Here is a 12,971-nt window from a genome sequence, read left to right as displayed (position 1 = left end):
GGGGTTGAGATCAGGTGCAAAAGATAAATCGACTTAAGGAAAAGTAAATAATGAACTTCCCTGGTGGTACAATGGATAAGAATCCACCTGCCAATTCAGGGGACACATGTTCTGGTCCAATCCCTGCTCCAGGAAGATCCCACATGCCATGGAGCAAAACAAGAGAAGTCCATGTACTGCATGCAACAAAGATCCAGCACAACCAAAAATAAAGAAATTTTTTAAAAAGAAAAAGTAAATAACAGTGCTTAACCAAGCACTGAACTGAACATAGCCAACTTTCACTGAATGTAGACAACGTTGACAGTAGTGGTTGCAGCCAGTCTGGGTGGATGAACAGCAGAGGGAGTGGACCCATCCAGGAAGGCATCCTAAGGGAGGCAGCAGGTTTCATCCTGAATGCTTCACCCTGACCAGGTGAGGGCAGGAAGGAAGTAGCATGCGGAAGGGTTGAGAGGGAGGAACTCTTCTGCAATTCAACAAGAACTGCCCAGTTTCTCTGTGGTGGTCCATGGACCTGGCCCCTGTAGGGACTCCCGGGAAAATGAATCAGTTATTCTAGTGACTTCAGCTCTGACCCTCCTTTGGAGTAAGACCTTGGCTCTAGAAGCCACTGTTATAATGCCCAGTTCTTAATGAGAGAGTGTTAACACTAAGATTAGCCTCCCACCCCTCCCTCAACACAGCAGAGACACCAGGACCCTGGAGATTTGGGGGTGATGGGACCTCGCTGAGAGAGTCTGCCACCAAAGACCAAATTTGCAACTTGGCTCCCAGCCTGGAGTACAACTGAGTTCTTGAACACCAGCCCTTCCGCATTCTTTCCCCATCCCCCACTCCCACCTCCACCTCCGCCAGCAATGTCTGAGTTCACGGACACACAGGTCAAAGCCTCTTTTCCTCTGCATGACCCATTGTGCTTCTGAGAAATAGGTCAGGCCCCTGATCCAGGGGACTGAATGCCATCCAATCATCTTGTCCTCTGTCATCCCCTTCTCCTTCTGCCTTCAATCTTCCCCATCATTAGGGTCTTTTCCAATGAGTCAGCTCTTTGCATCAGGTGGCCAAAGCATTGGAGCTTCAACTTCAGCATTAGTTCTTCCAATGAATAATCAGAGTTGATTTCCTTTGCATCCTAAGTTGCTTTAGTTGTGTCTGACTCTTTGCGAACCTATGGACTGTAGCCCACCAGGCTCCTCTCTCTATGGGATTCTCCAAGCAAGAATACTGGAGTGGGTTGCCATGACTTTCTCCAGGGGATCCTCCCAACCCAGGGATTGAACCCAAGTATCTTATGTCTCCTGCAGTGGCAGGGGAGGTTCTTTACCACTAGTGCCATCTGAAAAGCCCTGTATGTTATTATTTGTATCTAATTGAAGCTGGCCTCTCATCTCTGGCAGACCCCATATGGACGGCTTCATAGCAGCTCCTGACTAGAGCTAACTGAATGTTTGGAAACAGTTGAAGCCAAGTTGACATCCAGGTCCACCACTACCTTGCAGAAGTTGCTTAAATTCTCCATGCCTCTATTCCCCACTTGTGAAATAATAGTACCCATCTGCCAGAGTTACCTGGCCCAGAGGAAATACTGAATACATTCTGATTAAGTTAATAAAGAAATGAAAGCTGGTATGCCAGTCAGGTGCTTTCAGTCACAAGCAACAAAAGCTCAACCAAGCTACTTCATAAGGAAAGGGTATTTAGCAGCTCCAGTAACTGAAAACTCCAGACATGATAGATAGCTTCAGGTACAACTGGACCCAGGCACTAAACAATGTCCTTTGACCTCTTAGCTCTCTCTTTCTCTCTGTGTCTTTTCTATCTATTGCTCCATCTCTATTTCATCTCATTCTCATCTTCTGCACACAGCCTCCTTCACTTGGTAGGGAGACAGTGAGGCTACAGACGGCCCCACTAGTGATTTCAGAGGAAAGAGAGGATGCAAAAATCCCAGAGAAGATCTCTGATTGGCCCAGCCTGGCCACTTGTGTAACCTGGAAGGAGTCCAGTAATGAAAAGCTCCCCACAACCAAAAAAGGTGTACAGAGAGGGTGTTCACCCAAAGGAGGAGGCTTCTGTCACCAAAAAAGGAGAAAGTGATGCTGGGCAGATACAAACAATATGGAGAGTTTGGATAGTCAGGGATTCCCTACAAGGGAACTAGGCAGTTTCCAGTGTGAGAGTGCAGAGGAGGAAAGTATAGAGGAGAGGGAGGAGAAAGATGTAAGAGGGGTGAGGGATAGGAGATGAGGGGAGAGAGGAAAAGTAAGTGGAAGGGGAAAAGGGAAGGGGTACACCTGGACCACACAGTGCTGAAACTCTGGGCTCAGCATCCCTACATGCCCTGCAAAAAGCCTATTTGCATGGGAGTAGCCCCATGCTAGCCCCAATCCCCCTTCCCACAAGGTAATCCCATGCCTCTTGCCTCAGTGGTTGGTTTATTAATAGATAAACCAGGTCTGAGTCAAGCCATTCCTGTCATTCCTCTGGCCATAGGTATTGGCTCTGAAGTTGAGTCACCCAGCCCACTTGGCTGAGGACTTTGGCTGGATTTCTGGATAGAAGTCTCTCTCCTTCTGTACTAGGTGTGGCTAGAACTGTGCAGCCCTTCAGCCCCCACAAAGGAAGCCATACTCCAGTTAAAACTAATACCAAGAATGGAAAAGAGTGCAGAGTTGGGAGAAAAATTGGGCATCTGGTGAGACTTTTGAGCTTCTGAGTCAAACAACCCTAGAGGCTGACTTGCCAGTGGAGACCCAGAGAAGAGATGACACTGCAGCTCAAACCTGGAGGACTCCACCATAAGACTCCCCCTTGTTTGAGGGAAGTCATTCTTTTGTTCTATGCAGGCCTTCAGCTGATTGGATGAGGCCCACCCACATTATGAAGGGCAATCTGCTTTATTTAAGTTTACTCATTTAAATATTAATCTCATCCAAAAACACCCTCCCAGAAACATCCAGAATAATGTTTCACCACATATCTGGACACCACAGCCCAGCCAAACTGACACATAAAGCAAACCGTCAGAGCATTATTTCCAGATGCCTCTTTCTCACATACAGACAAGAAACAAGCCCTCCAGATATAGACAAGAAATAGAGGTCCAGAGAGGCCCAGAGGTCTGTCCAAAGTCACAGAGCAATGCAGCAGTGGAGCCTGGCTGCCTCCATCCTGACTCCCAGGCCAGTGCACTCCAGACAATCCCCTCACCCTGCCAATCCCCTCACTCCTGCCATGGCTCCTGGGAACCCAGGGATAAGATGAGAGCAGGAACCACAAGCAGGCCAACCACACTGTCATCCTGACGCACCTGAGTAATAGGCCCCAAGAAGAAATGCTAACTGGCATGGAATTTGCTTATCATTTGCATGCTGTTCCCTGAACTTCAAAACACACAGATATTCATCAGATCTTACTTGTCTCCCTACAGCCTCTTATCTTCAACCACACCCTCACAGAAGGACCTCAGAGAGCAATGCTTCTGCTGGTTGGTCACCTTTTATTCCTCGCATGTCTACTGACCCCCATCCTAGGGCCACATGGGCCATGGGTCTAGAAGCCCAGGTTTCCTGTCAGGTAGGTTTATTATTATTATTATTTTTTTTTTTTTGGTGTCTCTGGGTCTTCACTGCTACCTGCGGGCTTTCTCTAGTGGGGGCAAGTGGGGTGTACTCTGTTGCAGTACACAGGCTTCTTGTTGCGGTGACTTCTCTTGTTGTGGCTCACAGACTCTAGGGCAAATGGGCTTCAGTGGTTGCCATATGTGGGCTCAGTAATTGTGGCACACAGACTTAGTTGATCCGAGCATGCGAAATCTTCCCAGACCAGGGATTGAACCTGTGTCCCTGGAATTGGCAGGTGGATTCCAATCCACTCTACCACCAGGAAAGTCCCTGCCAAGTAGCTAATACACCCCTCCCCATGTGAAATTCACTTTAGGTGGTACCAAATGGACATTTAAAAATTTTAATATTCATGCATTCATTTTTGTGTTGCTTTGAATTTATGACTAGGGGATGCTGGTTTCCCATTTATGGTGATGATATAAAGTTTCCCTTTAAACTAAATTTAAGTGTGTTTTTTTTTAAGTGAGTCAATGGAAATAGAGTGAGTAAATAATATAACAGGCAGTATGTCCCTATGGCCCAAATAGAGATGAAATGACTGAGATTTTAGAAACACTGGACTGATAGAAATGTCTCCTGCCACCATGCTGATCTACCCCTACTTGACCTGTTCTCAGCAGAGATGAAGGCCAAGGGGACACAGTCCTGTGTGTTGGAAAGACATGTTCATTCCCCAACCTGAGTCTGTCTTGGAGACATCTGGCCTTGGAACCATGTCATGTCCAGACACCTGGCCCCAGAACCCGGGGAAAAGGTCCCAGAACAATTCTTGGGACCCAGTATCTACCCAGGACTCACTTCCTCTCATGCCTCTTAGAAGGGGAGACATTTTTTTCCCATCTAGACCACTCACCATCATGGAAATAAGTCATTTCCACAGAAAAATGCCTGCAAGGTAATTAATATCGCAGCCATTTAACTCAGCAGTAATACCCTCACCGTTAATAAGCTAGCTAAGAGTTCTGCTTGAAATTAATAACTTGCAAATGACCCAAGAGCCCTGGTTCCCTACCTTCTTTTTTTAAACCAAAAAAAACACACAGAGAATTTCAATAGAAAAGCAATTTTCATTTATGAGCCAGTATCATTATTCATAACTGGAGAATTTGGAGAATTGTATGGAGTAAAAGCCTTTTCCACTTAATTAGAATCTTGAACATCACAGGAAAAGGGGAGAGACCACATCTAGTACAGGAGACAAGGAGGCAGGAAATATGAATCAAAAGGAAGAAAATCTCTCCTGTGTAACTGCAGGTTCGCACAGCCAGGTGAGGAACAGGACTCAGCGTCTGCATCTATTGCAGCAAGAAAATCCAGGACTTGCTGTCACATCCAGGGCCAAGGCTGGCATGTCACAGCCATGTCCTCAAGACCCAAGCACTAAAGTCTAATCTTAAAAGCTACAAGGGAGGAACTTACCTGGTGGTCCAGTGGTTAAAACTCAGTGCTGCCAATGCAGGGGGCGTGGGTTTCATCTCTGGTTAGGGAAGTAAGATTCCACATGCTATGTGGCCAAAAAGATTAAAATATATATATATACAAGTGAAGCCGGAAGGGAGTGCACAGAGGCAGTGAATGGAGAAGAAGAGGTGAGAGTAGAGGTTTGGGGAGAGAGGCTTGGAGGCAGGAGGGGTGGAAGAGGAGAAAACTGTCCCGTCCTTCCCCCAAGACTGAGGTCCAGCCTGTGGCTCATCCCTCATGGCCACGTCATCTATGTTGCTGTGCACAGGCTTCCTCTAATTGCAGCGAGCAGGGGCTACTGTTGGTTGCGGTGTGTGCAGGTTTCTCGCTGCGGTGGTTTCTCTTGTTGCAGAGCACAGGCTCTAGGGACCACAGGCTTCAGTAGTTGTGGCACACAAGCTTTAGTTGCTCTGTGAATACTGCATATTTTTGTACAGGTGAGGAGGTGAGGCTCAGTGAGGTGAAGGGACCTGCTTCAGGGTCACCAAGCCAGCGAGTGGCTGGGCTGCAAAGAAAGTCAAGTCCCTTTGATTGCATGCAAGGCTGAGTCACCACGGTCAATGGCCCCTTCATTTGCACAGCAGTCCTGCTGGGTTCATCCTCCCCTCCACTCTCTCTAAAACCTCCCAGCCTGCTGATAAAGCAGGCATCATCATCACACTTCACAAATTTGGAAACGGAGGTTCAGACAAGCTGAGGGCAAGCCTGGCTGAGGCTAGGATTTCAATCCAGATCTTGGATTCAAACATCAGGAACGATGCTAGTTGAATCCAAACACATCAATTTCAACTGAACCCCTGGGAGCAGCGTCTGGGCCTTCAGCTGCCTGGAGGTCTCGGTCTCACCTCCACTCCATCCCCTAGAGCTTGGAGAAAACAAGTCAGAAATATCATTAACATAATCAACTCAGTCCAACTGGGTTCATGGCGCCAGCAATGAGTTGCTCTTTTTAGAGTGTTTCCATGAACTGTACTCTGCTCTAAAGCCTTCACCTCAGTTAACCCACTCTAGTGAGTAGACACCATTCTCCTCCCTTTAGAAGGAGGGAAATTGAGGCATGGAGAGGTCAGGCAACAAAGTCACATGGCCAGTCAGTGGCTCAACCTCCAGAGGCCTGGTCATAACCACTAGGGGACACTACCCTTGCACTGATATTAACACCAGTGAGGCCAACAATAGCTAAATGCTCATTTGTTGTTGTTTAGTCACTAAGTTGTGTCCAACTCTTCTGCAACTCCATGGACTATAGTCCGCCATGGTCCTCTGTCCACGGGATTTCCTAGGCAAAAATACTGGAGTGGGTTGCCATTTCCTTCTCCAGGGGATCTTCCTGACCCAGGAATCAAACTCATGACTCCTGCATCGGCAGGCACATTCTTCACCATTGAGACAGCAGGGAAGCCCAAATGCTCATTTAGCACTGTTCTAAGTGACCAGTCCTCATAAAGATCCCTAAGGAAGGTGCTATGGCCATCTCTCACTGTATCAGTAAGAAAATGAGGGCACAGAGAGGTAGAATGGCTTCCCCAATGTCACGCAGCTGGGAGGAGGCTGAATTGGGATTTGAACCCAGAAAGTAAAGTTCTGAGATCTGTGTTTTTAGCTCCCTCCCTCCTGTGACAGTGACAAGGGAACCCTGGAGTCATCCTGTAGCTTCACCCAGGCTGCCCATCATTTCTGGCCTCATCACCCCCTCCCTCCCCTCTGAGCTCTAGCTCCCCTGCCCCCACCCTGCCCAATGGGCTGGGGGACACAGCACCCATAGGATCCCACAGACGAGCCCTCCTCCTGCTCCCACAGGAGCCCCTTTGGCCACCACCCTCCCACTAACTGCCCTTGCTGTCCCATCTCCCAGTTTGAGCCCTAAGGGCTAGATTAGACTTGGAATGTCCCACCTCTAAAGATCTGGAAAGCCATCTCATCCACTCTTATACCCATTCTACAGGTGGGGAGACCAAGACGCCACAGGGGATGACCTGACATATTCAAGATCACAGGCACCTCCCTCCCTGCTGGACTCAGGCAGCCTGATTCATGGGCCTCTAGTGCCCACCCCAAGAGCCAGCACCCTCCTTTCATCTCCAGGCACTGGCTTAGAGTGACATGTCCTGATGAAGCTCCAGGAACAGCTCTCAGCTCCAAGATGCTCCATCAGCTGGTAGGCCCGGGTCCCTGTAGGGGTCACATACCACCCGTGGACGCAGGACAATCACCATAGCAGGCTGAGATGTGGCCTGGGCTTAGCAACTGCTGTCACTTCTGATTGCGTGTGAGACATGTCCCTCTGTCCCTCCAGTTATCAGGGGAGCAAACGGGGGTGCTGCAAACAGGAATCAGCTCCTTGTCCCTTTTTTAAAAAAAATTTTATTGGAGTATAATTGCTTTACAATGGTGTGTTATTTTCTGCTGTATAGCAAAGTGAATCAGCCATATGTTAATACATATCCCTCATTTTTTGTATTTCCTTGTCCCTTCTGAGGAACGATTTCTTAGGCAGTGGTTCCCAAATGTCAGCTTATGAATCAGCTACATCAGAATCACATCTCAAAAATAGAGCTTCTCAGGCCCCACTCACACATCAAGGAGAAGCCCCAGGAATTGGGATTTGAAAAGCCTCCTGTTCCCACTCAGCCTACTCTGGCCAGTGAGCTTGGGAACCACTGTTCAGGACACTTCATTCACAAAGGGTCTAACATGGGGGCATCTTAAGGACCCTCTAGTCCAGCCCACCCATTGTACAAATGGGAAAACTGAGGCTCACGGAGCTTGTCCTGAGTCACAGAGTGACTCAGTGATGGTGCTCTGACTCAGACCCAGGTGTCCTGCCTCCCAGACTGGGATGCTTGCCCTTCTAGGCTAGCTGCAGAAATAGCAGAAAAGTCCTTCTAGCTCAGGGCTGGAGGCCATGCTTGGTACGGAGCAAAACTGTCATAGAGAATTGTTGGATGGAAATTGAAGAGCGTTGAACTGGAGACAGACAGTGCCTGATTTTGCTCATCTGTCTCCCTTCTATGTGGTCCTGATGAAACTTATTCACAATGCTCTGTGAAGCACAAACACACATCACACACCACACACACACACATCACACCACACATGCACATCACACCACACACACACTGGAGGGTGTGTGACTGGACCAGGCTGCCCAGAGTTCTTATCCCCCTGGTCTCTGTGCCCCCTTCTCTTGGATCTGTGAGTAACAAACGATGTTTTCAATGGCAAATACCTCATGATCTCTTGGTCTCACCACACCTAAATAATGATACAACTATACTTTTAAAGGAAATCAACCTTGAATATTCATTGGAAGGACTGATGCTGAAGCTGAAGCGCCAGTACTTTGGCCACCTGATGTGAAGAGCTGGTTCACTGAAAAAGACCCTGATGCTGGGAAGGATTGAGGGCAGGAGGAGAAGGGGGCGACAGAGGATGAGATGGTTGGATGGCATCACTGACTCAGTGGACATGGCTTTGAGCAAATTCTGGGAGATGATGACGGACTGGGAAGCCTGGCATGCTGTAGTCTAATTTCCATCCAAAAATTCTCCATGGGGTCACAAAGAGTCAGACATGACTTAGCGACTGAATGACAAAATACTTTCAAATACTCTCTGAACCTCAGCTTCCCTGTTTATAAGCTGGGAATGCATCCATCCACCCTGCCTCACAGGATCTCAGCAGGAACCAGATGTGATAATGCTGTCAAGAGCCTGGAAACTATAGAGGGCTCAGCAGACAAGAGGAGGCAGATCCAAACCCAGAGACAGTCCTTTGAGGATGTACCAACAGCTTGTCTCTGCATGATACCTCTTTGAAACAGTTTGGGCCAGAATGATCAGCCCCCTCTCTGGATAGGTACACAGAGGCACCACAAGGTCAAGGACTCACCCAAGGACAGGCTGCTGGTTCTTCAAAGATTCAAGACTTGAAATTGAGAAAGGAGAGGAAGAGTAATCCAGGCCAGCTGGAGTTAACCAAGGAGAGGGTCTTGAAGGAGGTGGAGCATCATGTAAAGAGACACATGGTGCCCATGTGCACACGCATACACACACACAAGTATGCACACACATGTTCACACCTGCTCTTGCTGCCAGCCCAGGCAGAATTAAGAATGTAAGCAGTCTCTGTATGTGGACTTTAGAAAAATGGTACAGATGAACCTATTTGCAGGGCAGGAATAGAGACACAGATGTAAAGAATGAATGTGAAGACACAGTGGGGAAAGGGGAGGGTGGAACGAACTGGGAGATTAGGATTGACATATATATACTCCCATGTGTAAAAGAGACAGCAAGTGGAAACTTGCTATATAGCACAGGGAGCTCAGTTCAGCACTCTGTGATGACCTAGATGGGTGGAATTCAGAAGCTGGAGGGGGATCCAAGAGGGAGGGGATATATGTGCGCATAACTTTGGGCTTCCCGGGTAGAGCTAGGGGTAAAGAACACACCTACCAATGCAGGAGATGTAAGAGATGCAAGTTCAATCCCTGGGTTGGAAAGATCCCCTGGAGGAGGAAATGGCAACCCACTCGTGTTCTTGCCTGGAGAATCTCATGGACAGAGAAGCCTGGTGGGCTTCAGTCCATAGGGTTGAAAAGAGTTGGACATGAGTGAAGCGACTTAACACACATAGCTGATCCACTTCACTGTACAACAGAAACTAAGACAGCATTGTAAAGCAATTATACTTAGAAAAAAAAAAAAGAGAGAGAGAGAGTGTATACTTGAGGACTAGCTAGACAATTATCCTGTCAATCCCACTTCTAATGTCTTCCTCCTTGTCCTTGGACAAAACTAGAAATCTCTTTTATTTTTTATTTTTTGGGGAATCTCTTTTAGGTTCACAATTCAGCCCCCTCTCCAGCTGGCACTGTTTCCATGCCTCCTACATGGCCCCTCCTCACCCCACGAGTTTCCATCACGGCCCTCTCAGCCCAGTGAAGCCTGACAAATCCTTCTTGCAAACATGTATGTCTCAGGCTCAGCATAACCTCCCAAAATAAAATAAAAACAAGTTTGAAGTGCCTCCGGATAACTCAAAGTATTCCGCTCATAGCAGCGTTAACAGCATCTGCTTTCTCCCCAACAGTGCAAACATTTCTTGTCTGCAGTAACCATTCAGGCCAAGTCCAAGGACAGCCAGAGAAGCCTGTTGCCCCAAACACCCCAGATAACTGGACCACAATGAACAGATTCCCCCTACCTTCCCACCCAGAGAGTGTTGGGAGTCAGAAGAAGGAAGACAGCTGGTCTCTTGTGCAGACAGAGCATGATAAGAACAATCATAGGAATTGTCAGTGTCACTTACTATGGCCCAGGCACTGTTCTAAGCGCTTTGCCTACATTAGCTCATTTAGTCCTCATTCCAACTCTGTGACACAGATATTATTATTGTGCCATTTTACAGATGGGGACATTTGCAGAAACAGACCATCTAACAACCCAGGATCAGCATCCTCTCATGGCAATCATCGCTGGAGCATAAAAATGGCTGCCCCTCAAGGTGGGCGTGCACACTCCACTTTGCCACAATCCTCACCACCCCCTGTTGTATCACACTTTGTCTGCCTGGCTCATTTAAGTTACTTGCTCCACCCCTGCACGTGTCTGGGTTTCAACTCCGACACCGTACTGTCTCCTCCCCTGTGCTTCCTCCACCCTCATCCAAAGAGTCAGGATCTGAGACCTGAAAATCTGAAATAAGTTCCACCCTTCCCCTTCCTTTAGACTGACTCCTCCAGGAAACCTTCTTTGTTTAATCATCAATTCTGCAGGTACCTGAGGTGAAAGGATTCCTGCAGGTCATCTTTTCGCTTCTCTGGTGGCTCCATGGTAAATTATCCATCTGCCAATGCAGGAGACATGGGTTCAATCCCTGGGTCAGGGAGATCCCCTGGAGGAGGGCATGGAAACTCACTTCGGTATTCTTACCTGGGAAATCCCCTGGACAGAGGAGTCTGGTGGCCACAGTCCATGGGGTCACAAAGAGTCGGACACGACTTAGCAACTAAACAATGACAACCCATCAGTTATATGTGAGAGACTGGGTAGAAAAGAGCCATGAAACGCTGCTCCCTGCCTGTCCCATCACCCATCCCCAACCCACTAACATGGTCTCAACTCTCATTCCTCCCCATGGCAGGGGAAAAGGGCTGGTGCTGTTCACAGGCTTATTTTATAAATGAAGGAACTGAGGCAAGACTCTGAGTCCCTCTTTGCAACATATGAGGCAGCTCTCAGGTCCCAGGTCTCTCTTGCCACCCAGCAAAGGCTGTTTTTCCCCTCATTACTCTTCCCTTCTGACTCTTCTGTTAGTTCCTCAGCTCTAGGACCAAGTTTGGGTCCCCCTGGCATTCTCCTGGCTACAGGCCTCCAGGGGCCCAAGCCTGGAGCTCCCACTGAGCCTCCTCCCCTGATACTCAGGCCATCTATTCTGCCTCCCCCATTTACAGTCACCCCAGCCCCTCTTTTCCCATGTTCTCCTCTCCCCTTTGCACAGTCCTCCACAGGAGCCAAGGAGGGACTCTGGGACATCGCTGCAATCATTCCCCTGGCTGGCCCTCCCTCCCAGGGCCCCAACCACTTGAGAGACACCCCTTTTCTGGGGTTGGTGGTGGAGTCTCAGGCCCATCCAGGATCATCATTTCTTCAGAGCCTTTGAAGCACAAGCCCTGGCAGATCACTGATCTCCTGCTCTCTCTTCCTCCCCTGGATAGTGCCTGTCTCTGGAGCCCCCCAGCATCTCCCAGACAGCTGTGCAGGTTGCACACAGCACCCTCTGCCCCGAGCAGCCACATGCTGCAGTCCTAATTGTCACTCACTAGGCATCACGGCACGTCCCTCGCGTCCTGCCCTGTGCAGCTGCCAACTGGAGAGAGTGCCGCCGTGGTCTGTCACTCCTGCAGATGGGGGGGCGGGGCGGGGCGCGGTATGGGGGCCTCTCCCCACCCCCACTGAGCACCCCCACCACCATCACCAGGCCTCTAAATGCCCTCAAGCAACTGGGGGTGGACCTCAGGGACTGGGAGAAAAGGTCCCCCCAGCTGGGGAAATCTCACTTGGCTGTAATTAAACTCTGCCACCATGCTGGCAGCAGACAAAAAGGAACCCATAATGGGATTAGAATTGTCATAAATTAAAATCATAAATTCAATAAATGCCTTATCGGCCTCCCTCTGGAAACAGCTGGCCTACAGCGGCCGGCTCTGATAGGCATAATGGAGACGCTTCGGGAAGACGGGTCAGTGCAACCAGGCGGGCAGCAGGCGGGGAAAACTCTGGCCCAGCTGCCAGCCCAAGCTGATGGGGCCTGGCCAGGGGCCCTTCTCCAGAGAACCTCCCATGAGGGTAGGTCACAGCACCTGGTAGTGCTTCAGAACCAGCCGTGGCTCCCTTTTACCCCCACAACTTAATGCAGCCTGGCTCTTCACCAACTTCCCACTTTAAAATCTGCTGACACATGCTTCTGCCACCCACTGCATGGGCATCCATAAAATGACCTCTGGCCTCAAATGTGTGATGTGATAGAAGGACATGCTTTTTATGCTTTTTTACTGTGGTAAAAAGTTACCTAATGCAAAACATAGTATTTTAACCATATTTAACTGTGCAGTTCAGTAGCACTAAGAACACTCACAGTGTTGTGCAACTCTCACCATGGTCAACTCCTGAATTTTTCACCTTCCTAAACTGAAACTGTCCCCATTAAACACTAACCCCCATACCCCCAACCCCAGTCCCTGGCATCCACCAGTTCTCTTTCTGATTCTATGAATCTGACTATTAAAAGGGCATGCTTTGACACAGTCGAAGGACTTCCCTGGTGGCTCAGGGGTAAAGCGTCTGTCTACAATGCAGGAGACCTGGGTCTGATCCC

This window comes from Bos indicus, chromosome 16, assembly GCF_029378745.1.
Source record: "Bos indicus isolate NIAB-ARS_2022 breed Sahiwal x Tharparkar chromosome 16, NIAB-ARS_B.indTharparkar_mat_pri_1.0, whole genome shotgun sequence".
Classification (NCBI taxonomy): Eukaryota; Metazoa; Chordata; class Mammalia; order Artiodactyla; family Bovidae; genus Bos; species Bos indicus.
Note: the sequence above shows the minus strand (reverse complement) of the source record.